The sequence below is a fragment of the Sturnira hondurensis genome, unplaced genomic scaffold (genome assembly GCF_014824575.4).
Source record: "Sturnira hondurensis isolate 20B ecotype Veracruz unplaced genomic scaffold, ASM1482457v3 Scaffold0006413, whole genome shotgun sequence".
Lineage (NCBI taxonomy): Eukaryota > Metazoa > Chordata > Mammalia > Chiroptera > Phyllostomidae > Sturnira > Sturnira hondurensis.
Genome location: NW_028079044.1, coordinates 8,698,789 through 8,721,263, shown reverse-complemented (window position 1 = coordinate 8,721,263; position 22,475 = coordinate 8,698,789). Strand labels below are relative to the sequence as shown.

The following is a 22,475-nucleotide window of genomic DNA, read 5'->3' as shown; positions in this document are numbered from 1 at the left end:
ATACAATAAAGATTAGCCTTGGCTGGTGTGACTCAGTGGATTGAGTGCTGGCCTGCAAACCAAAGAGTCACCTGTTAGATTCCCATTTAGGGCACATGCCTGGGTAAGGGCCAGGTACCCAGTTGGGAGTGTGCAAGAGGCAACCAATTGATGTATCTCTCATACATCAACATTTCTCTCCCTCTCTTACTCACTCCTTTCCCCTCTAAAAATAAATAAATAAAATCTTTTTTAAAAAATCAAATCAAAAAATGTATAAAAACATATTCAGTAAAGGGTAGCCTATCCAATATTAGATGCGTGCCCATGACCCCAACAGGCTACTATTCTCCTTCGTTTCTTATTTATACTGACAGGGGAAGAGAGTGTGCACACACAACCCAAACACACACACACACACGTGTATATGAGTATGCATACATATATGTTTGTGTGTATATACATATATATATATATAAATTCTTCTCATCTTTGTATAAAAATCATTGCATACCATATGTCTATTTAATCCATTCTCACTGGTTTTCTTTTTCAAAAATTTCCTGGATATTCTTGTTGATTTTCATATGAATTATACAATCAACTTGTCTAGTTTGGGGAAAAAACAGACTTGGTATTTTTATCGAGATCATGTTAAATTTATAAGTAAACTCAGGGAGAATTAGCATCTTAATGATGTTCAGACTTTCTATCCAAGAACATGCTATGCCTTTCCATTTGTTCATCTAATCTCTTGTGGCCTTCAAAAGTATTTTTTAAAATTTTTGTGTAAGTCTTACATTTATACCTTCAAATTTCCTGTTTAGAAAGGTAAAAAGTATTGAAATCTGTATATTAATTTGTCCTAACAGATGAATGATTTTATTGTTGTAGTTAATTTTAGTTGTTTTTCTTCATCTGCAAAGCAATTGTATCATTTGCAAAGTAATGCTTCTGCTTTCTCATTTCCAATTTTGTTATTTTCATTTCTTCCTCGTCTTTTTGCACTGGCTAGTTTACCATGATTCTTTTCCTTATTTCGTTCTTTTTAAATGTATTGGGATGATATTGGTTCATAGGGTCATATAGTTTTCAGGCGCCTTTTCCTAATTTCTAACAAAACTAGGAATGCTTCTATCTTTTTCCCCAAAAAGCATGATGATGGGTTTGGGTTTCAGATGAATATGTATTTTATAGATTAAAAAATTAGAATAAATATTAAATTGTGTAACATGCCAGTTTAGTGTTTGTCAAAATGGTTATATATTTTTTCTTCTGTCAACATTATATTATTAGATATCCTAATACTAAACCAGCCTGGTAATATGGTATTATTCTTGTAATATGCTGCTGGATTCCAAATGCTAGGATTTATTTAGGAGTTTGGTACTGATCTTCTAGGCAGTCATTGATCTAGAACAGTGATTATCTAATCTCACTACATAATTCAATGAAACAAATCAATAACATAAGACACAATCAATAACAACAGACCAATACTGACCTACTCCCACCATGCGCCAACGCATTACACCAGAATCTGTGGAAGCGAAGCCTGCATATTCGGGGAAGCCAGTGTAAAGCCAGGGCTAGAAACATTGGCCTATCATTTCCGCTGTATAAATTCAAACTGTGTTGTTGCTGTTTTTTTTTTTATTTTTTTTATTTTAAGATTTTATTTATTTATCTTAGAGGGGAAGAGAAGGAGAGAGAGAGAGAGAGAGAGAGATATCAATGTATGGTTGCCTCTCATGTGTTCCCTGCTGGGAACTGGCCTGCAACCCAGGCATGTGCCCTGACTGGGAATCGAACTGCGAACGTGTGGTTCGCAAGCCTGCACTCAATCCACTGAGCTACACCAGCCAGGGCTGTTGTTGCTGTTTTAACAATGGTATTGTGTTCATTTTTTTTACAAATGAGAAAAATGTTTATTAAGCAAACAATGTAACAGTTCTCCCTTAGCAAAAGTTTACATATTTTATCACAACCTGAAGGCAATTAAAATTCTAATTAATACACTATATACGGTGCTTATTCTACAACTGAAAAGTTGCTTACATTTGTGACATGCCACAAAAATGTACGTATTATTAAAAATTACAAAGAGTTTGGTGATTATTATGATAACCTCTTGAGTGGCAGCTCCTCCTAAGAATGCAGCAATGGTGTGCAGCTCAGCAACTCTGTATCGGCAAAATTCGTGGACATAATCATCTTTCACCATTGCAGATAGTCCATATTCTTGAGGGAAGCTGGTGAGGCAAGACTTCAACTTTCCTCTATTTTCTTCAACTTGATAGGCCTATACCCCTGGATATCTACCATGTCATTTACGAAATCTATCCACCTCCCATAACATTAAGTAGAATATCACCTCATTATCTGGATTGTCCATGCTGGACATAATTTCATCCCTGCTAACTATATTCAAGCCATATTCTTCAGCTGAGGATCCACATCTTACCACTCAGAGAAACACAGAATTGCTGCAGAGTAATTTTAATTCTTTCTCTGGAATGGACTCTGGCGCCTGGACTACAGACTGCAGCAATTTGGCAACATGATTCCCCACAGCGGCAGCTTCTTCCTTTGCTTTTTCATGGTAATTTATTTTTGCAGTTTCATATATTTGGCAGAATCTGCAATCATGTCAGGAATTGTGCCTGGGAGAGGCAAATTTCCTTGACCCCCTTTGGCCACAAAATCCTTTAAGGCACGAGCTAAAATCTGAAATGACGGAATGGAGTCTGTTTGGCGATAGTTATGCGGAGATCATCATTAAGAACATCTTCTGCTTGGGATCTGAGTCGAATTTAGTGCTGCATTCACATTTTTAACAGCTTTTTCAAAATTCTCTTCGTCTTCTGGAGCCTCACTTTAATCCTTTAGCATTCCTTGTCTAATCAAATCTCAGAACTCTTCTTTTGTTTTATACATTTTAGGCATTTGTCCATTTGTTTCACTGTACCACTGCATTTACTATTTAGCTATAATCACACTCCATGGAGTGTGGCTATGGTCTTTTTTGTCCATAGGATCCAAATCATAAGACTGAAAATATTCTTGCAGTTCAGGAAAGGGCTTACCCAGTCTTAGACCCTCTAATGCATTAGCTGGATGAGATTCTATTACTGTATTTCTTCTACATGATCCTCCTATAACCAGTTAGTGTGTATGTCCCACAGATCAAAAGAGGGATATGGAAATTCCAGAGGACATCTGGACGTAGCAATGCACTTTCAGGAAGCTGAGTTGCAACCACACTCGTAAACCTACAGAAAAATGAGGGGTCACTGTCCACAAAGTTTTCTGGACTCTCAGCTGCTGGTCATCCTCGTGGTCCTTGAGCAGCGTCCCCGTGTGTGCCAAGGCCAGTCCCCTGCGGAGTACTGCCAAGACCTTCAGGAGCGTGCAGGCGCACTCTGCGTTCATTCCTTTAAAATATTTTGGCATTTTTCTTGCATCATTTTTGTTCCTTGTCTATTTTTCTAAATCATTAACTCCTGCTGTTCTTTATTTTTTATATTTTTTAGTTGTCCCTTCTAACATTAGATGATGAATTTTTCTAGTTTTTATTATTTATTTACAGAGGAATTTAAGATTGTGACTTTTCTTTGAACATCACCTTAGCTGTATCCTATCAACTGTAATAGGTATTGCGGTGTGGCCATCATTTGTTCTACATATTCTGAAATTTCATTTCAGTTTATATTTTCTCTTTGGCCCCAGAATGGAAAGATCTTCCTCCAGCAAGTAGGAAATTTTATTTTCTCGTTTTGTTCCGATTTTGATGTGAATTTTGTTGCTTTGTAATCACAAAATGTTTACTTTGCTATTTACACATCTGGAGACAATTGTAGTTTCCTTGGTTGCTTAGGATGTGATCTGGGTAGGGGTTCATGGTTATTGCAAAATAGTGCTTACCCTTATTTTTATAAAAGAAAAATGAATATACAACACATATATCCATATTTTGTCTTCTCTATACCTGTTTTTTTACACCATCTACTAATAAACTAGAAGAGGTAATATATTATTGTATTTCTATTTTTCTTTACATGGCCTATGTTTTATATATGTTGATGCTATGGTATTGGTGCACAGAAAATTATAACAATTACATCTTCATTGCAGTTTCATCCTTCAGCATTTCAAAAGACCCTTCTTCATCTTATTTATATAATGCCTTTGGCCCAAATGCCTTTTTGTTTGATATTAATACCGTGTTATCATCTACCTTTTCTGTTTACATTTATATGGCAGATCTTTGCCCATCCTTTTAATTTTTCTAAATCATTTTGATGCATACTCCCTTTCTCTGTTTCTGCCATAAGTAGAAATGCTGCTAATGTTCTCTCAGAAAGCATACTGGTTGTCCATACCTAATGGTGGTTCTCATCAGGGTTGAATTTGCCCTCCAGTGGAAATTTGGCTGTGTCTGGGGACAATTTTGATGATCAGAATCTGGGGGTGGGGTGGGGGGGGAGCTACTGACACCCAGTGGGAATAATCTCGGGGTGCAGATAAACATCCCACAGTGTACACAGGACAGCATCTGACCCCCACACCAACCCAGAGAATTTCCAGCCCAAATGTCCAAGGTGACGAGGTGGAGAAACCCTGACATATGAAATGGGTCTGCTCTGTGATCCAGATTGAAATTATTTGCATTTTAATATTGACTTTAGAAGACTTATTAAGTACATTATTTATATGATAAATATAGTTAGTCTTGGTTGTCATATCACTTTATGTTTCCTTGTACTTACTGTTTTTTAAGTCCTTCATATGTGATCTGTTTTCTTTTCTAGGTTTGTAGCCCTATTATTAAAGAACATGGTTTTTAATTTGTTTTAATAGTTACCTTCGCAGTTATATGTTTATATAGTACCTTTGGTCCTCTGATTTTGTGGGTGCTATCATAGTAGTTCCCCACCATGATCAGTGAAAATTAAATCATGCTCTCTCCTCCTTGGCATTCTAGCCTGTTCCCCTCCCACTTGATTTTGGCCAACCGTATTATATGTCTTGATGTTTACCTCTATACTACTAAGTGGCTATATTTCTACAAGTTGATTTATCAGTGGTATTAATTCATAGCTATTATAAAAATAATCCCACATTTTATTTTCAATCTGCTTTCCACTCCTAATTTTATCGGTTGCATAATTTTTACAATGATAACCTTGCTACCCAAAGCATAGGCTAGGGACCAGCAGCATCCACATCACCTGGGAGCTGGTCAGAAAGGTAGAACCTCAGGCTTCACCCAGACCTAATTTTTTGAAATTTGCATTTTAGCAAGGACCCTGGGTGAGCCAGCCTATAAAGTTCACATTTGGTCTGTCACTCTCCTTCTCAGGTTGGTTTTAGTCTTCGTTCTATCAGCTGCATGGAATATTCATTGCCAATCCTTCTGCTGTGTTCCCCCAGTTATCTCTTGTTTGGCTAAAGTTTATTTTCCAGTCATTTCCTCCAGAAGAGCTCATTGTAAGAAATACGTTGACTTCTCGTAGGTTTAAAATAATTGGTTTACGGTTTTTATGCTAGAAGGAAAGTGTAACTAGCTATAATATACTTCCTTCATAGTTTCTTTCTTTAGATATCTTGTACATTTAATGGCATTATCTCTGGGGATTGAAGATTGCTGCAGAGTAATTTGAGGACAGCCTGATTTTTAGTCCCTTAGATATGACGCAATCTTTTTGGCCTAGTGGCTCAAGTCCTAGAGCTCTGCTAGAATATTCTTGATAGTGACTGAAATGGGTCAAATTTCCTGGCACTGGAGCCCATTCAATAGGTAAGTTCATTCTTTTCTTTCAGAAAAAAATGCGTCAAGTTGTATTCCAAAACAGTGGATTCACTGCATTGGCACCGTGTTTTCTTCCACTAGGAATCCAAATAAACATATGGTGGAGCTCCTTTTCATGTCTTTGATTTCTATCATCTCCTTTCTGATCCTTTTGATCTCTTTCTTTATACCTGTGTCATTTCATTTGTCTTATTTTTATCCTGGGTGCCCTTGTCATCACCTCCACAGCGTCTGTTAGCTTCATGATGCTTTCCATCTCACTTTTTTGCCTGTATTTCATTATTTTTCTTCCTCCTCTTCCCTGAGTTATTCCACCTCACTTTACATGGCTCCAATCATTTCACAATTTCTTCCTGAATTCTTGCATTTCTGTATTGTTTTTTAAAGATATGATGTTTTAAAAGTAATGTCACTGCATTAATTTGCAATTCTGATCCGTTCCAAAAACATTGTTCTCATGAATGTGTTTTTCTCAATAAAGGATGATGCTCTTTTCCTCCTTTACAAATGTTCTCTTTTATAGATGCTCTATCCATTTTCTTGCAATGTTTATATCCGTGTCATATGAGTTGGGGTTATCCGGAAGAGCTGTTTGTGACAAGTTGTTGTACCTGTGGGGGAATCAGGTGTGCCCCAGGATGGCTACTTTTCACAAGGATCTCTTCTCAGATAATGCCAGGCTCCTTCCTGTCAGTGTGGCTTGTGTGCAAGTTTCTTCACACTACTCCTGCCTCCTTAGGGTTTGTGCACATGGTGAAGGCAGGCTCCGTCGCCTGTCCATTCAGTTCCACCTGGGAAACCTTTGCTGTTCAGGTATCCAGCCACCGTCCTTCAGGTGCTCCTCACTACAGGAAGTCCGTGTCACAGAGTTATAGCACCTACTGCTGTTTGTCCTCTCTCTTCCACGTCCTTGAAAATGGCTACTGTACAAACACGTTTCCTTTCAGCAGCCCTTGCGCACATTCTAGTCCGTGTTCCAGTTCAACGAAAAGTATCAGCCAGGTTTTTGCTTTCCTTCTCCATGTTGGTTTTTGAAGGTTTCCAAGAAGACAAAGAAAGAATGTTGAGTTTATGAACACATGTTCCCGGCAGAATCCTTCCCTTTCTGATTTTTAAGAACACTCTTTATTAGCATTAACACTTTATGTTTTTAAATATTTACCTGGATTTTTACATTTTGTTTTTTTCCATAAATAAAAATTTAATTTTCATACAAAAAAAAAACATTTAATTTTCATCTGTCTCCTCTCTTTGCTTTTATTCTAAAATGGCTTTCTCTATTCTGAGATCTAAGTTGGTAACATACTTTTATCTGGTTATTTCTTCTAAATTTATTTTTTACATATAACTTTTTAATTGATCATCAATGTATGGGCATATATTGTGTGAGGTAGAGAGATCTAAAATATTTTTGCCCCAAATAATTAATTTTGCAATGCAATTTTGTATTTATCCTTTCTCCATTAAATTGATATGCTCCCGTTAGCTATATAAAGTATTTTTACTGTTTAATTTCCATACTTATATTTTGCTACACTGAAATGTCTATTTCATCTTATATTATCATTGTCATTTTAATTATTGCAGTTTTATAAAGTGTTTAGTGCAACATTACCGTATCTCTTTCTCTTTTTTTCTTCCACAAATTACTTTGTTGTTGTTAAATTACAGTTGTCTGCATTTTCTCCCCACCACTCCCCACGCCAACCCCATCCAAACCCACCTCCCTCCCTTGCTTCCACCCTCCTCCTTGGTTTTGTCCATGTGTCCTTTATAGTAGTTCCCGAAAACCCTTCTCCCCATAGTCCCCTCCCCCCTCCCCTCTGGCTATTGTTAGATTGTTCTTAATTTCAATGTCTCTGGTTATATTCTGTTTGCTTTTTTCTTTTGTTGATTAGGTTACAGTTAAAGGTGAGATCATATGATATTTGTCCCTCATCTCCTGGCTTATTTTGCTTAGCATAATACTCTCCAGTTCCATCCATACTACCACAAAGGGTATAAGCTCCTTCTTTCTCTCTTTTTTCAAAATTAATTATCTTTATATGTTTAGGTTTCTTTCTAGAAAATAATTACCAGCTTGCAGATATTCATTCTCTCTACATATAGATATAGATAATCTCTTGTAATTCATTATTTGACACACAATGAGTACTTCCAAGAAAATATAGGTAGCAAGAGAAAAATCAGGTTACATTAAAAAAATTAAGGGTTAGGATTAAGAGTATGGAAATAAAATCAAGACAGTGAATACTTTAGAATTACTTCTCTCTTTACCTTCCTCTCTCCACTATATTTCACACAAATACCATTACACCTTTGGAGAAAAAATAATGTTTTCTTAATTTTAAAGTAAGTATAATTTTTAATCTCAGTATGTTTTCCACAACTAGTTACAGAATTCAAAAAAAAAATAAATTGTTCTAATAACTTAAATATCTGAAAAACCAGGGGGAAAATATCTTAAAGGATAAGTGAGTACATAAAAGAACTGTATGAAACACAGATTACAAATACATTAGGAAATATTTAATGCAACATAAGAAATTACCACCACATAAACAATAACAACAATCATAAAATAATAATAATTAGTAGCTGTAATATGTCATTGGCTACCATTTGCTGAGCACTACTGGCCTGCCCAGCACTGTAGATTTCATAACGCATTTCATTGAATTCTTCACAAAACCCAGGAGACAAGCACCTTTATTAGCTCAGTTCCATAAACAAGAAATGTAAAGCTTTGGGGGACTAAGAATGTGCCTTGGGTTAGCCTGGCATGGATGGGCAGGGAGAATCAAACCCAGATCTGCCTGATCCAAAGCCTACTGACTTAACCACGATGCTTATTTGAATGACTCAGGGAAGTGAGTATCTCAGGGAAAGGATTCCTGAAGGAAATGGTTTCCACGTGAAAACTGATCAGTAGGCCACAGTGGGGTTTTCCAGCAGTTCCCAGAACCCTACTGCATGCATGTGGTTGTCTTCAGTCACATACTAAACACTGGAAATCTTCCTCTCTTCTCCTTTCCTAGCACAGTGGATGTGCTTTGGAAAGTCTGGCCACCGTGGTCCTAAGAGTGCTACTCGTTATAAGGGTATACGAGGTGGAAGCAGTCAACTCACCAGGTTATGAAAAGGCAGAGGAGGGCACATTAGACAAGCCACCAGTCATTCACTTGACATTCCAGAGATATTTATTAAGAGCCCGCCTTGTCCCAGACACTCTTAGAGAGCTTGGGATTCATGAATAAAACAAACATCCCTGCCTTCTTGGAACCTGCATTTGAGTGAGGGGAGATTAAACAAAAAACACCACCAATAAACAGCAAATTCAGTAGATTCAAATGTAATAGAAGCTATGGAGAAAGGACAAGAGTAGGGAAGGCAGGAGAGTGGGGTGCGGAGCAGGCAGCAAGTGTGAGGGGAGGTCCTGTCAAAGCAGCTTCCACTGTGGAAAACTCACTCACATGCCTAGGGTTTTGGAAGTGGTACAAACACTTGCTCTGTTCTAGTCTGTTTTCCTATGACAATTGCTGAAGTCCTTACTGGTATCGATGTTATCATGGTCACCATCATCAAGATATTATTATTATTATTGACTCATTTAGTAAGCAATTATGACATGTCAGACACAAAAATGCAAACCATTTTAAAATATGATTTTATTTAGTTAGCAAGCATTTTATGGCGTCTCTCCGGGTGCCTTTCATTGGCACTTTTGTACGATATGTTTGGCCCATGACAGTGGGACACAGCAAGTCCCATGATCCTTCTCTTCATATTCCTCCTGGGACTTTGCACAAGACTAGACCCTCAAGCATAGCGTACACCAAGGACAGACACCTGGAACAGGTTTACTGACGATTGCAAAACAAATACAGATCCGTGGAGAACAGTGGAGAGGACCAAAAACAGTGGAGAGGACCAATCGAGGGCCGGGGCCTGTGTGCACAGCCCCAGGCAAGCCTGGGAAGCAGGGCCCCTAGGACTCAGCAGGAAACAAAAGCAGAAGCCATGCTGACCACCAGTTCTTTGCACTCCCACTGTCCTCCTGTTGCCATTTCCTTTTCTTTTCCCTCTTTCCCCGCCTCCCACCCCTTAGACAGCTCACTTGCCAGGGATGCTGCCTGAACTGCTCCGGAGCAGTCTGTGCTTGCTCATAATTGATAAATGGAGGTGTTTTCCAATAACCTTATAAATCACAGCATGCAAATGGTTACAGCCAGGATGGGGAAGAGTGAATCTGCTGGGTTAGAGAAGCCATAAGTATCTTGAAAATAAAGAATACCCCTTGCAAAATGACAAAGATAGTCTCTTTTAGTATAATTGTCTGCATAGGTATTAGCCATGAAATTACAGGAGGGAAAAAATAAACAAACACCAACAACAGGCATGCCTATTTTCCGAGAAGAAAAAGGCATGATGTATTCCAAAACAGTTTGTGATCACTAAATTACATAACCTGTTATGTTTTATCCCTAAATGGCTTATTTTTCACTGTCTCTTATCCTGTTTGGTGCTTTGAATTTTCTCAGAAGTAGGTGGAGTAAGATCTTAAATTAATTTTTATTACATAAGAGGAAAAAATCATATGCCAAAGCCAGAGGTCAAAATACAAAATTATTTAGCTATTTCTCACTATGAGATGGAAAGAGTTAACGTTAACTTTTTCAAATCTATGACTTCTATAATTGTTGAATCATTATTTTCAATTCAGCACTTCATATTCATGAGAGGGGCTTCTTTAATTTTGTGGGAAGCTTTGCTGAGTATTAAATATCCCCAAGACTCTTTACAGTCAGGAATTGTGGATTTTTATATACAGCATGCTATTGTTATAATTTAACCTAAAGAAAGCCAAATTAAAACTGATTTACTAAATAGGTTAAGGATAGCATGCTTATTCACGATTTCAACCCTATTTCATGCTTAGACAGGCAGATCTTAATTATACACAAAAGAATACAAATGTTATTAGCATGATAATAATTATTTAGAAGATGTCCTCTTTTAAAAAAAAATTAAACCAGTATTGTCATCCGTGCAGCTACATTTTTCAACAGAATGACAGCTTTGCTAGTCACAGATATGTTCAAAGTACATATACAATATTCAGAGCTGTACAGCAGACATGTTATCTGCATGAGCTCGGATATGCAGGGCCGGCAACGACTGCACACTAATCATTGTGTCCTACCCACGGTACTACATGCAAATACAATCCTTTGTGACATTTTGTCAAATATTTGGAGGATACTCCATACTCCTTATCACACCTCCACCCCCATGTCCTCATCAGCAATCAGGCCCCCAGAAATCAGTCCCACGCATGGTGCGGACTCCAGCTAGTCACCAGCACAACACCATGCCAAATTAGTGACAAGGAAATGAAAGATTTACATGTAAGTGGCTAACAGGCAGGGCGGGCACAGGCAAGGCAAACTCAAGTTTACATTTACCGCCTTGCCGGCTATGTACTGCAGAGGCAGCCCTGGGAAAAGCAACCTCACCTTGTATTTGTGGAGCAAGAAATACAAACATTACGTATAGTGCCCGGCATATGACATAATAAATAAAGCAATGTATAGGTCCTGCAATTGGAAAACCTGTATCATGGGTCGATACCGATTGTCAATGAGCCCATATATGATCAGGCTGAGAAAATGCAGAAATGTCTCAGGGTTAGAGTTGGCTACAGAACAAGCAATGCATTTTTGAACATTGATTTGCCAGAAGTGTATCTGTTGTCTGTTGCTCCAGGCTGGCATTTTTAATTATTTCTGGGACAAATGGATCAGTGATACACAGAAAATCTGTAAGGCTTCTTGTCAAATTAATAAAATAATAATGAAAGTAGTCATCTCAGACTGCAAACTGTCAAAAATCCTTGAGAGATCTCTAGTTATCTACACGGTTAAACAAACTAAAAGGCTCCTGCATGCTGTTTTAAATCCTAAATGCGGTGACATAAAATAGATTGTGTAGTGTCCATTGTATACAATGACACCTACTGTGACAAAACCCGAACAAGTTTAATGACCTTTTTAAATCTTATACCTAGAGTCCATAAAAGCATTGTAATTCAGTTGTAAAACACACTTTAATAATCAAAATGCAGCTGTTAAAATAGCATTGCTCATAATTCTAACTTGAGGCAATTTTTTTTGTTTTTAATGCAGAAGAGCAGACCACAGTTTAAAATTCCTATGAGGTCACTATTGGCCATTACAGTGTTTTTTTGCAACTTAATAATAGATGTTTTAAAGTTTAAGTGCAGCCTCAGGCACTCATAAGCATTTATTACAAATCGCTGGTTGCCTCCCTTATGCAGAGAGGAATAACATTTACATACAGTAGCACGGATTAATAAGATAAAAAATTTGAAAAAGCCGTCAGTCAGGGAGTGAAACTGGTGCTAATAAAGCCCACTATATTCTTTGGAAATATCAAGCCGTCTGTTCCAATATTTTGCCATTCCCCATGAGGTATACAAATCCAAATCAGATAAGTCTCAAGCAATGCCAAAGACATGCTGCTCGGCTCTCCAGTGGCACCCGGCTGAATCTTTTATTTATCTTCAGAGCAATTGTACATTCTAGTATACTAAAGACTGAAATAAACTGAACATCACTCATCAGAAAGTTTCATAAAACAGGGCCCTCTCCTTCCTTGTTTGCTAAACCATGATTAGTGAGAAAAATGCACTGCGAAGTATGTATCATGGTCAGGAAATATAATAGTAGGCATGGGACCTCTGTAAGCAAGGGCTAGTTAAACAGAACCACGTCTTGCTGGAGTTTCAAATGATGTTCGCATGAAATCAGACCTAGAGGAGAGAAAATGGCTTTAGGAAAGGGAGTCCACAAGCCTTGCCCACCCTCCGTTTTGGTGTGGCTCAGACCCAAAGGTGCAGGGGAAAGCGAAAGCAAAAAGAGCACACATAATCTCACACGATGATGAAACTGCAAAGATCCTTGTTATAACAAATCACTGTGTCACTCTCCCAAACTGCAGCATAACAAAACTGCACATAAAATCACTTCTGCCCCTCAGAACACTGCTAATTAAAAAGTACAACCGTTAGTTTCTGATTGGGGATGAGGCTGCCCGTTATTTGCAGCCCAAGTGAACATTGATAAAAGAAAATTTATTTATTTATACATAATTATTATTGTTACCCCACTGAACAGTGCTGGGAATTTAGAGAAATGAGACACCACAGTTCTAATTTTTCTTCAAGAAGTCTGCCATATTAACTCCATTGAATAATTACTGAAAAGTAATACACTCGTGTAATATTACCTTATGCAAAATTACATTAATCAAAAAGTGAGCCTGCTGCAATCAAGTAATTTGGGGGTGGGGAAGGCATACATGCATAGCATATTTTCCTCGGGACTTATTTTCCTTACAGCAGGGTATTTACTAATAGTTTTGTAGCAATGATCCCACGGAAAAAAAGGGGAGTAAATCAGAGGGCGAAAAATACAGCCCTCCTCTTACGTAGAGAAGGCCACATAAATGGCAAAGGCATGGCCAGTTACTATCTTGACAGCCTATTCCATGGCTCCAACTCTGTACACAATAAAATAAATCCCGCTTGACCTCTCCAAGGAGACAGACCATTGTTCCCCACACGAAGAAGTAAACGTAGATGCTTAATTACGCCCAGGCAGTTTTATAGAACATGGGGCTTATGGTACAAAATGAACAGTTTCCTGTTGTGGTAGGATTTCTTCAGAAATTAAGGAGAAGGGAAAAATGTATACATGGGGCAGATCATTCCAGGTGTGCATGCAACGTGGCAAATTAGTAAAGGTTCCTGTGCATACATAATGTCTCATAAATACCGGAGTCCTAACAGCCCTAATGCAAGTGCAATCATTTTTATAGCCTTTTGTCTTGTAAGTTTTGCAGAGAAGAGTAGAAGGGGCCTCTCAGATTAGGATCTAGCCCTGTGCGATCACAAGGGACGAAATAGCATATGTTAGAAATATGCATTTCATTTCTCTATTTCTAAGAGGCCTGGTGGCAGGGTGGCAGGCTGGGCTGCTGGTTACGGTGCTGCTGTATGGGTTGTTGTTTTCATTGTATTCTTCTCAGTGGCCATGGCTGTGAAGTGTGGTTTCTTCCACCAGCCTCTCCCAGGCTAGCTGTGAATAGTGCCCATTTTGAGATTAGGAGATTAGGTTATTCATCACTGGAGATGCTCCCTGCTGTGCCGCTACTATCAGAGCGCAGCCAAATCAAAACATCTCTGGAAGGCATTTCAGAATAATTGAATGCATCATAATTTCCCTATTAATACATATCTCATATTACAGATTATGCATGAAATGTTCACATTATCTGTTACTTTTTGTTAACGTCTTGCTCCTTGCCAGTAAATTTAATACACAGAGTGAATCAGCATGCTATGATGAAGGGATAGGTTACTGATAGCCATTTTTTTTTCAGGATTCGGTAGAAAATTAAAGTAAATCGATCATTTTATAGCCCCACTGGAATGGTTACAAGGGCATGTTGCTAAGCAAATGGTAATTTAAATGTACTGTGTAATTTTTCTATGCAATTTACTCAAGGCAGATTTTATTTTTCAGTTAATATCAGATGCTCTTTATCTGTTAGTGCATGATGTATCTGTGATAGACAAATTATTAATCTTTGTTTTAATCAAATGCTGCAGCTTGACAGCTGGTCATGTCGGCGCGGTAAGAGTTAAATCATGTACCTGGAAAAACATGAGTATTACTCATACCTGAAAAAGGATGATTAACTCAATATTCACTTCTATAAAAAGCATGCACTAAATTATAACAAAAAGTAATACACGCAAATCCTAATGAAATCAAATAAAAATGTCCATATCTCATAACAAAAAGGGGTATTCAGTGTTTTCAAATTGATTGCACATTTGCATTTCATGAAAGTTATCTGGCCACAAAAGATGTTCTTCTTTAATATTTTATGATTTTGACAACATTTTTAATGTAATGTGGAAGGGTATAACTGGAAATGTCATAAACATTTGAGGACAATCACGTTACCCATGGTAAAAACTGGCCTTCTTGGGAATATTCAATTAACAGACAATTATTTTTCTTTTTCTGTAAAAGAAAAGCACTTATTCTGTATACCAGAGTAGCTTTCATGTTATAATGAATCAAACATTTCATATTTTAAGACAAATAAGAATACATAAAAGAATCTCTGTTTGATGAAACCCATCATTTTTATGAAATTAAAAAAGGAAAAAAAGGAAGGCCCCATTTACCCTTCAGGTTGCTAAAGTCAAGGCAGGCCCCTCCTGCTGCTGGTGTACAAAATGTATTATTGTCATTAATGAAAAAGTTAATGGGCCATTTTCTTATAGATCAATTTACATTTTACAATTTGAGTATACAAATGATATGTACAACAGAGAGCTGATTATTTTTGCTCAAGGAAATAGTTTTAATGTGTTTTTATGGACATCAAATGTTGTGAATAATGATGCATCCACAGAATGCAAATAGGCTGACAGCTCTTGGGCTGTGATCAACAGTCCTTGGACAAAAGGTCTGCTGGGACAGTAATGTTCTGTGCAGGCCCTGAACAGTAAAAATGGGAAACAAGGAGGCCACCGGGCTATTTGAGAGGTACATAGGCAGATGGGATTTGAAGTATGTCACTCTCATGCAGACATTGGATAATATTCCCAGTATTAAGAGAAAAATGTGTTTAAAAGAGAATGTGTCTATATAGCCGTGAACTGCAGAAAGAAAGTTATTGCCCATTCTGGTTGATAAAATCAATTTCCTGAAATTAGATATGGCCCACCATATAAGAACTGCATTTTAATAACACATTTACACTACAGTCTCAGGTCACCTCTGGTTTACTAACTTCTATGCGTGGGGATGATTTTTTCTCACCACTTAAAGGTAGTCACTGCTACAGACAAGTAGGAATGTCTCCAGGAATACTACACAACAGAGTTCTCTGGAGGAGATGGGAAGAAAAACTTCTTGATTTGACATAAACTGATTCCCTTCTGCAAGAGGCATGGAGTAATGTCAGATCTGCTGTGAGACCACAAGCGCAGTCCCCAAACAGCCCATTCCTTCTTTCCGTCATTGCAGTTTGTGGAGAGGTGCCATCTCCACCTTACAGCCATACATTCTGCCCCGATACACCTGTACCTGTAAAGATAACTGAGTATCCTGGTGAGCGGCCAAAGCCACACATGCCTATCCATCCACTATCCCAGAATTGACCTCATCAATTTCTACCTGGGACTGGAGAGTTGCAACATACGAGCCCTATAGCCACTGACACACACACATGCATGCGTGCAGAATCAGGCTATGCAGGCAGAATGCTAAGCTATCTGGATGGAAATGAAAATTTCAGTCAATCATTTCCCATTGTCATCTACATATTTGGGAAAGAGGACTCAGCAACTTTCTTCCATCAATGACAATTCTCATTAAAAACAACAACAAGGAAAGATAGAAGTGAGGCTGAGTTACCTACTTTCTCAAAAACAAAAACAAAACAAAAAAAACTCTGGTTGATAACTTCCTAGGTAACTAAATGTGAGTTAACTTGAAAGAAATGCTTCTAAGTCCATGTAAATACAAAACAAAATGTCGAAATGTTTCCCCCAAATTTCTTAACCTGCTTCTTATGATTTTGGAAGAGAAAGGGGCCACAAGCAGAAGCAAGCATGGCCTTAATATAGCACCTGTGATAAGCTTATAGGGAAAATTAAAATAAAGTGGGAAAAATTCTATACCAGTTACATTTTTATTAAAATGTGGCAATTTCCCAAACCATCAACAATGTGGCAAGACCAGAAAGTATATTATGCCTTCTGTATATAATAAGAGACAGCTAAATGTAAAGATACACCTACCCACACGTGAATATGAATAAGAAGCCTAATAGAGATGGACAAATTGCTCTTCAGGGTGAAATATAGTGACGCAAGTGGAAATGCATTGCCCTGGGATTCCAGGATTATCAAATCTTTTTCATTTTTTAACAACACAAGAATTGACAAATTGGCAAGGCTTTTGTTCCAAGATTACTTTCTTATATATTTTTTTCGCCACCTCCTCCTCTGCCACCAAAAAGCTCATCTTGGAGTGTTGCTTTTTAGGCAATGATAAGAAAGTTCCCCGCCCTGCTTTCATCAGCATTGCCTGGAAAAGTGCGCAATAAAAACCACCACAGTCACCATGAAAAGGAACCCCACCTTTGAAACTTCCTTCCCCCTAACAGGGGCAGTTACAAGTCTCAGGAAAGGGGGACCCATATGCCTGCATTGAAGCCTAGATAACTGGAATTATTTGAAATTAGAAACACCAAGCACAAAAATAATTAAATTTGGAAAGGCGCCTAGAAAATGATGTAAGCTCCCGAAGTTACTTCAAGGAGACCGTCTTTCCCTCCCACCTCCATCCAAAACAAAGTTGCTTCTTTAATTCCTTCCTCTGGTCTAGAAATCAACATGCCTACATCCTCTTATATTTGAATTTATCTTCTCTGACAAAATCCAGCACCAATGCCTTTAGGTTCACACAGGAAATTAAATGGGTTGGGTCTGCCATCTTTAACCATTCTTCTAAGCATAAGTAAAAGCTTAGGAGAGTTAACTGACCTCATATGCACATAAACTAATTGTACAATAAAATTGTTTTTTTCCAAAAAACACTATGTATATAGTTTCTTCATATATATAAAAGACACGTAAGCATAAGGGTTTCCTGAAAATTTTTATTACACTACAACAGGTCATTTAGTTAGTGAATGCTTTTGTTATGTAGCTTAAACTAAATTAGTTTTAGTATAGTTGAGAACACTATTTTCAGTGTCATTTAGAATTTACTGAGTTTATTTCCTTCACCTGATTAGTATTTTGTCATAATTGAAAGGACAGCAGAAATAATTTGAATTTCAGCAAAACCTGCATTTTACCTTTTCATTCTGGATCTAAAAATCTCATGCTTTCTTCATAAAAAAGTCGATGTGGTCATCTCTCACGGAATCAGGCAAAACTCAGAAAAATCCAACACGTGTTAGAGTTTCCCTCAGAAGGGCAGAAAAGGGCGAGATCACGGTTCCACCCACCTGACCGCGCCCCTGTTTTACAGGAGTAACCAGGGTCTTTTCTCCCCATCACCAACGTTATAAAATTAACAGGATCAAAGAATTGTTAGAGCCACCTATTATCCCAACCCTACAAAATAACCGATATTATTTCTTTCACAACAGCATCCCGTTCCTAAGCATACATACATTCTCCATATTGTGGACAGCGTGGGCATTATACTTTTCTGCCTAACACTGTGGACTAGGCATTCTTCTTGCTTATCATAACTGAATGGTCTTCAAGGAGACTATCTCTTTAAATAAGTGAATAATTTTTCTACCAGAAGCAGGTCTATCAGTTTGTCTTTAGAGAGGAAGTTTTTACTCTCGGATAGAAAATACAGAAGTCACGTGAAAGCTCGATATCTTCCGCGCTGAGGTCAAGTACCAGGGCCGGCCAGCCTCCCTTCCTACCTAACGGAGGAGGCGCACTGAGGGGGCGCACTGAGGGGGCGCACTGAGGGTCCGAGCTCGGCACCGGCACTCTGATCTCACTCACGCTCCCACACTGTATCGTGCAACTCTACTAGGTTGCATGGATCCCCACCTCTATCTAACGGACAGAACGTCCACAAAGGGTTTCTCCAACAGAGAATCTGTTCCAAATTCCAAACTCTCCTTTTGAAGCTGTTCTCCAGGACACCGGAGCAGTTCAGCAGCCTAGGAGCAGTTTGTGATTCTGTAGCCAAATGAAAAATACTAAGAAAACATCTCGCAAAAATGGACCAAATCAATAAAGCAAATAAATGCTTCTCTTCAGCACTCAGCAGGTATAGCCTTATTTTCCACCATTCTACAGTATATCAGCAATCTATCTTGAAAAGTAAAAAGAATATTTTACCACAAATTGACTGCATTTAATAAAATGCAAGCTCTCCTGCCCAGACAGAGAAAATCTGAAATCAATAGTCAAATTCCCCATCTTCTTTTAAGTGAGAGAAACTCACATATAACTTCATTGTTGACCCATGAATTATCCCATGGTTCTTCATGCTGTGCCAAGAACACTGCCAATTCTTCACTTTTCAGGTAAAGAAGAGAGACAAAACACAGGAAGTAAATCAACAAATGACTGTCTTTTTTGGCAAACAGACAGATTAAAAAGAAAAAATAATTTCCTTGTTAAGAATATATTCAGGGCACTAATACTTGAAACATATCGTTAAAAAAGCAACTATCATTTTTTAAATCAAGGGGATTTCCTCTCAAATAAGTTTTCTGTGCACTTTCTCAAAAACAAAAACTCCCGACAAGCGTTGAATTAGTTAAAGGGGGAAAAAAAATAGAAGTTTAATACGGTGCTTCAACCACCGGGGTGGAGTACTTTCAAACTGGCACCAAGATGGACGCTTGGGAAAACACAACCTGTGGGCAATGTTTCATGATTCCAACCACCATGGTGATGTCTCTGCCAAGTCAGCTTGGGAAGAATGCTCCTGAAGGCCAGAGTTTCCTGGCCTGCTCAGTGGACGGGGATTTGCAAGTGAGGAAAGGTCCCAGGGCAAAATCTGTGGCACTTCGGTGCCCCCTTGTGTCCAATTGGGCACCAGCATGAACTACACCGGGTCTGTGTAGAAAGTGGTGCAGAAAGTGGAGCAGGAATTTCTTAAATTCCACCAGCGTGCAGGGTGGAGTGGAGAAGAATTGACATTTTCTACCTCAGTGTCTGTGAAACAGTCAGGTGCTGGTGCAATGAGAGATTTCCACGCCTCCGCTTTCTCACGCCCCTTCAGATGCACTCCACCTGAACCTCTTGGCTGAATTTCATCTGCAGATAAACCAGAACGGTTTTGCCTCTCCGGCTCCCAAATCCCCGTCAATAAGGAAAATCATTTTTGATTGTAAAGTGCTATGTTCTTATTACCAAGATATAGAAAAATTAGAGCTAATATTTAAAGTCTCTTTGACAGATCTTACTTGGCCTCAAATTCCTCCCAAAGTTTGAGCCTTGCCCGATTATTTTATACATTGTCATGACAAAAACTATTTTATTCCCCACCATGATTCTTTTTTTGTACATGTAAAATGACTGTGTAGAAAATTGGGTCACCGGTGGATGCAAGAATGTAACTACATTTATCAGCTCCATTCTCATTCACCTACACACACCTCAAAGCATTAAAAACCAATTCTACACGTAATAAAGCTTGGAAATTTTTCAAATTCCATGTTGGGTTGAGGGCAAAGGACAATTTCTCCCATCAATACAAATTTGCTTGTGATGTTTATCTCTGTAGATGGCTTGACTGCAGATCCAGGATTGGATTGCAGTTCTGTCCACAAGAATTACCAGGGAACCATCTACTCCTTCTCAGCACATTTATTCACACCGCTCTGAAGACATTCCAAAGTGGCAGTTACATGCTTTCTTTGAAAGCACTGTTGGAGGCTTCAACCTTCATATTGTATCAAAGGATGGGAGGATAATGGAGCCAGTGATAAATCAGAGAAACAAAAGGCAGGGAAAGTAAAGCAGGGTGAAGGGAAGCACATGAATGAAAAAGGGAGAGAGAAGAAAGTGAATCGGGCCACAGATCTTGGTGAGAAATGCTTGTTCTGTCTGAAGTGGAAATAGAGTACACTTGTGACCCCCTCTTTGCTCTTTTTATGGAAATCATTAGAAGTTCCTGTAGGAATTACGAGAATGCACGTATGGCTGCCTTTCAGCGTTGGTAACACAGTAGGTCTCATGGATGATGGACATTCCTCTGTTCACCTTCAAAGGCAGGTAGACCCCGGGGATCCCACCACCACCGCTGCTCCGTGAATCCCTCCTGTGAATACCCCCGTGCATTCCCAATAGGGCGGAGAGGAAAATCCTTTAGTGGTTCTTCAGGATAGTAAATTACTTTTGAAGAGTGCTTCCCTTGAACATTTCCATCCAAAAGAAAAGGAGAAAAAAAAAGCTACAGATTGAGGAAAGAGCAATAATGTTTCTTCTCTGATCTCAATCCCAGACTCCTTCATATCTTGCAACAAACAGCTTGTACGATTTCCATCATGATCTGCTGTGAACCCTTTGTTTGCTTGGCATGCTTTTCCTTCGGTCAGAATGGTTGGTACTTCTGTGCCCAGGACCCCCTCTTGTTACTTAAAAAGCCTCACTCGGAGGAGATTTTGAGTCCCTGGGAGAATAGGAAATTCCCTGCCACAAATAGGGAATGAATCTACCACCTTGACCTCCCTCATGGCACTTTGCAGCTCAGGGTTTGTCACCTTTTCTTGACCAGCGTTGTGTCTAGAATACTTGCAAGGTAAAGTCGAAAGTAATGTGTTCTGCTACTAGTGAAACACAAATGTTTGGGAGTGGTTTTCTTGACTGCATACATAAATGAGAGTAGCTTCGAGGTTATCCATGAAGTAGAAAACCTGTAAATTGCATTCCAAGTGTTTGTTTGGGAAGATGGGAGAGAAAGATGTGGAATTATATTTGGTGCTAGAACTCAACACCTATCCCCTTGACCAGGAGTCACGCTCAAGGATAACTACCAGGGAGAATATGAACCAGAAAAGTTCAACCATCTTTTCCTGTAAAAGAGAACTTCAGTACCACGTTGGCCTGGAAAAGAGACAGCGATCCTCAGTGACCTACACCTCAGGTGGAGAAGACTAGAAATACTCCAAGTGTCTGGGTTTAAATATCTCAAGTTGGACAACCTGCTAATGGTATCACCTACATTCTGCCTGGAAACCTCTTCCCCCAGACTGCCTCATCACCTATTCCCCTACTCCATTCAGCTCAAAAGCTGCCTCTGCAAAGGCGTTTCCTGACCACCCTGTCTAAAAGAACAATCCCAAACAGACACTCTCAGTCTTTGTTCGCTGTTTTCTCTTTCCCCACGGCACTTACTAACACTTGACACTGTACCATACTTGCTTATTGACTCGCTCATCCAATGGAACTTAAACTCCACCACGGCTTTGCCCAACATTATATCTCTAACAGAAGAGCATCTGCACAGTAAGACTACAGCGGAGTGGCCAACTGAATGAACTTGGGGTACATCCAAGTAAGTACCTCCACATGTAAACACGCCTTCTTTTAAAAGCTGGAGAATCTCTGCTACAATCAACTGTCATATTCTTCTCCAATTTGGAAATGATATACCTGACAGTAACCACAGCAGAAGCACTCAAAGCCCCAGGGTTAACAAAGCACAGTATTTTGATTTATGACTCTCAAACCTGATGGTGCATGTGTATCACCCAGAGAGCTTGTTCAAAATCAGATAGCTATCCTCTACCCCCAGAGAGTCTAGTTCAGGAAGTGGGTGCCAAAGAATGTGAATTTCTAACAAGTTCCCAGATAATGTTGATACTACTGGTTTGGGGACCACAGTTAAACATCGCTTATTCTCTAAAATTCAGCAGTCATGGCTGCAGATTGGTTAAGTGCTTTAAGAAACTAAAACACAGACACATTAGGGAGTACAATGCAAATCTTCCCTGCATTTCAGAAATAAAAAAGGGACTGTTTAGAAATGGCTTGTTTGCTGTGTGCCGACTTGGCGTGCACCAAGAGTTGGTCTCTCCTGAGTCATTA

The 22,475-nt window shown here is 38.8% G+C and overlaps 1 pseudogene; it reads right to left on the bottom strand.

Moving 5' to 3' along the window:
* Positions 1 to 2,015: 2,015 nt before the first annotated feature.
* Positions 2,016 to 20,726, bottom strand: LOC118988976 (NEDD8-activating enzyme E1 regulatory subunit-like; annotated as a pseudogene).
* Between the last annotated feature and the right edge of the window lie 1,749 nt (positions 20,727 to 22,475).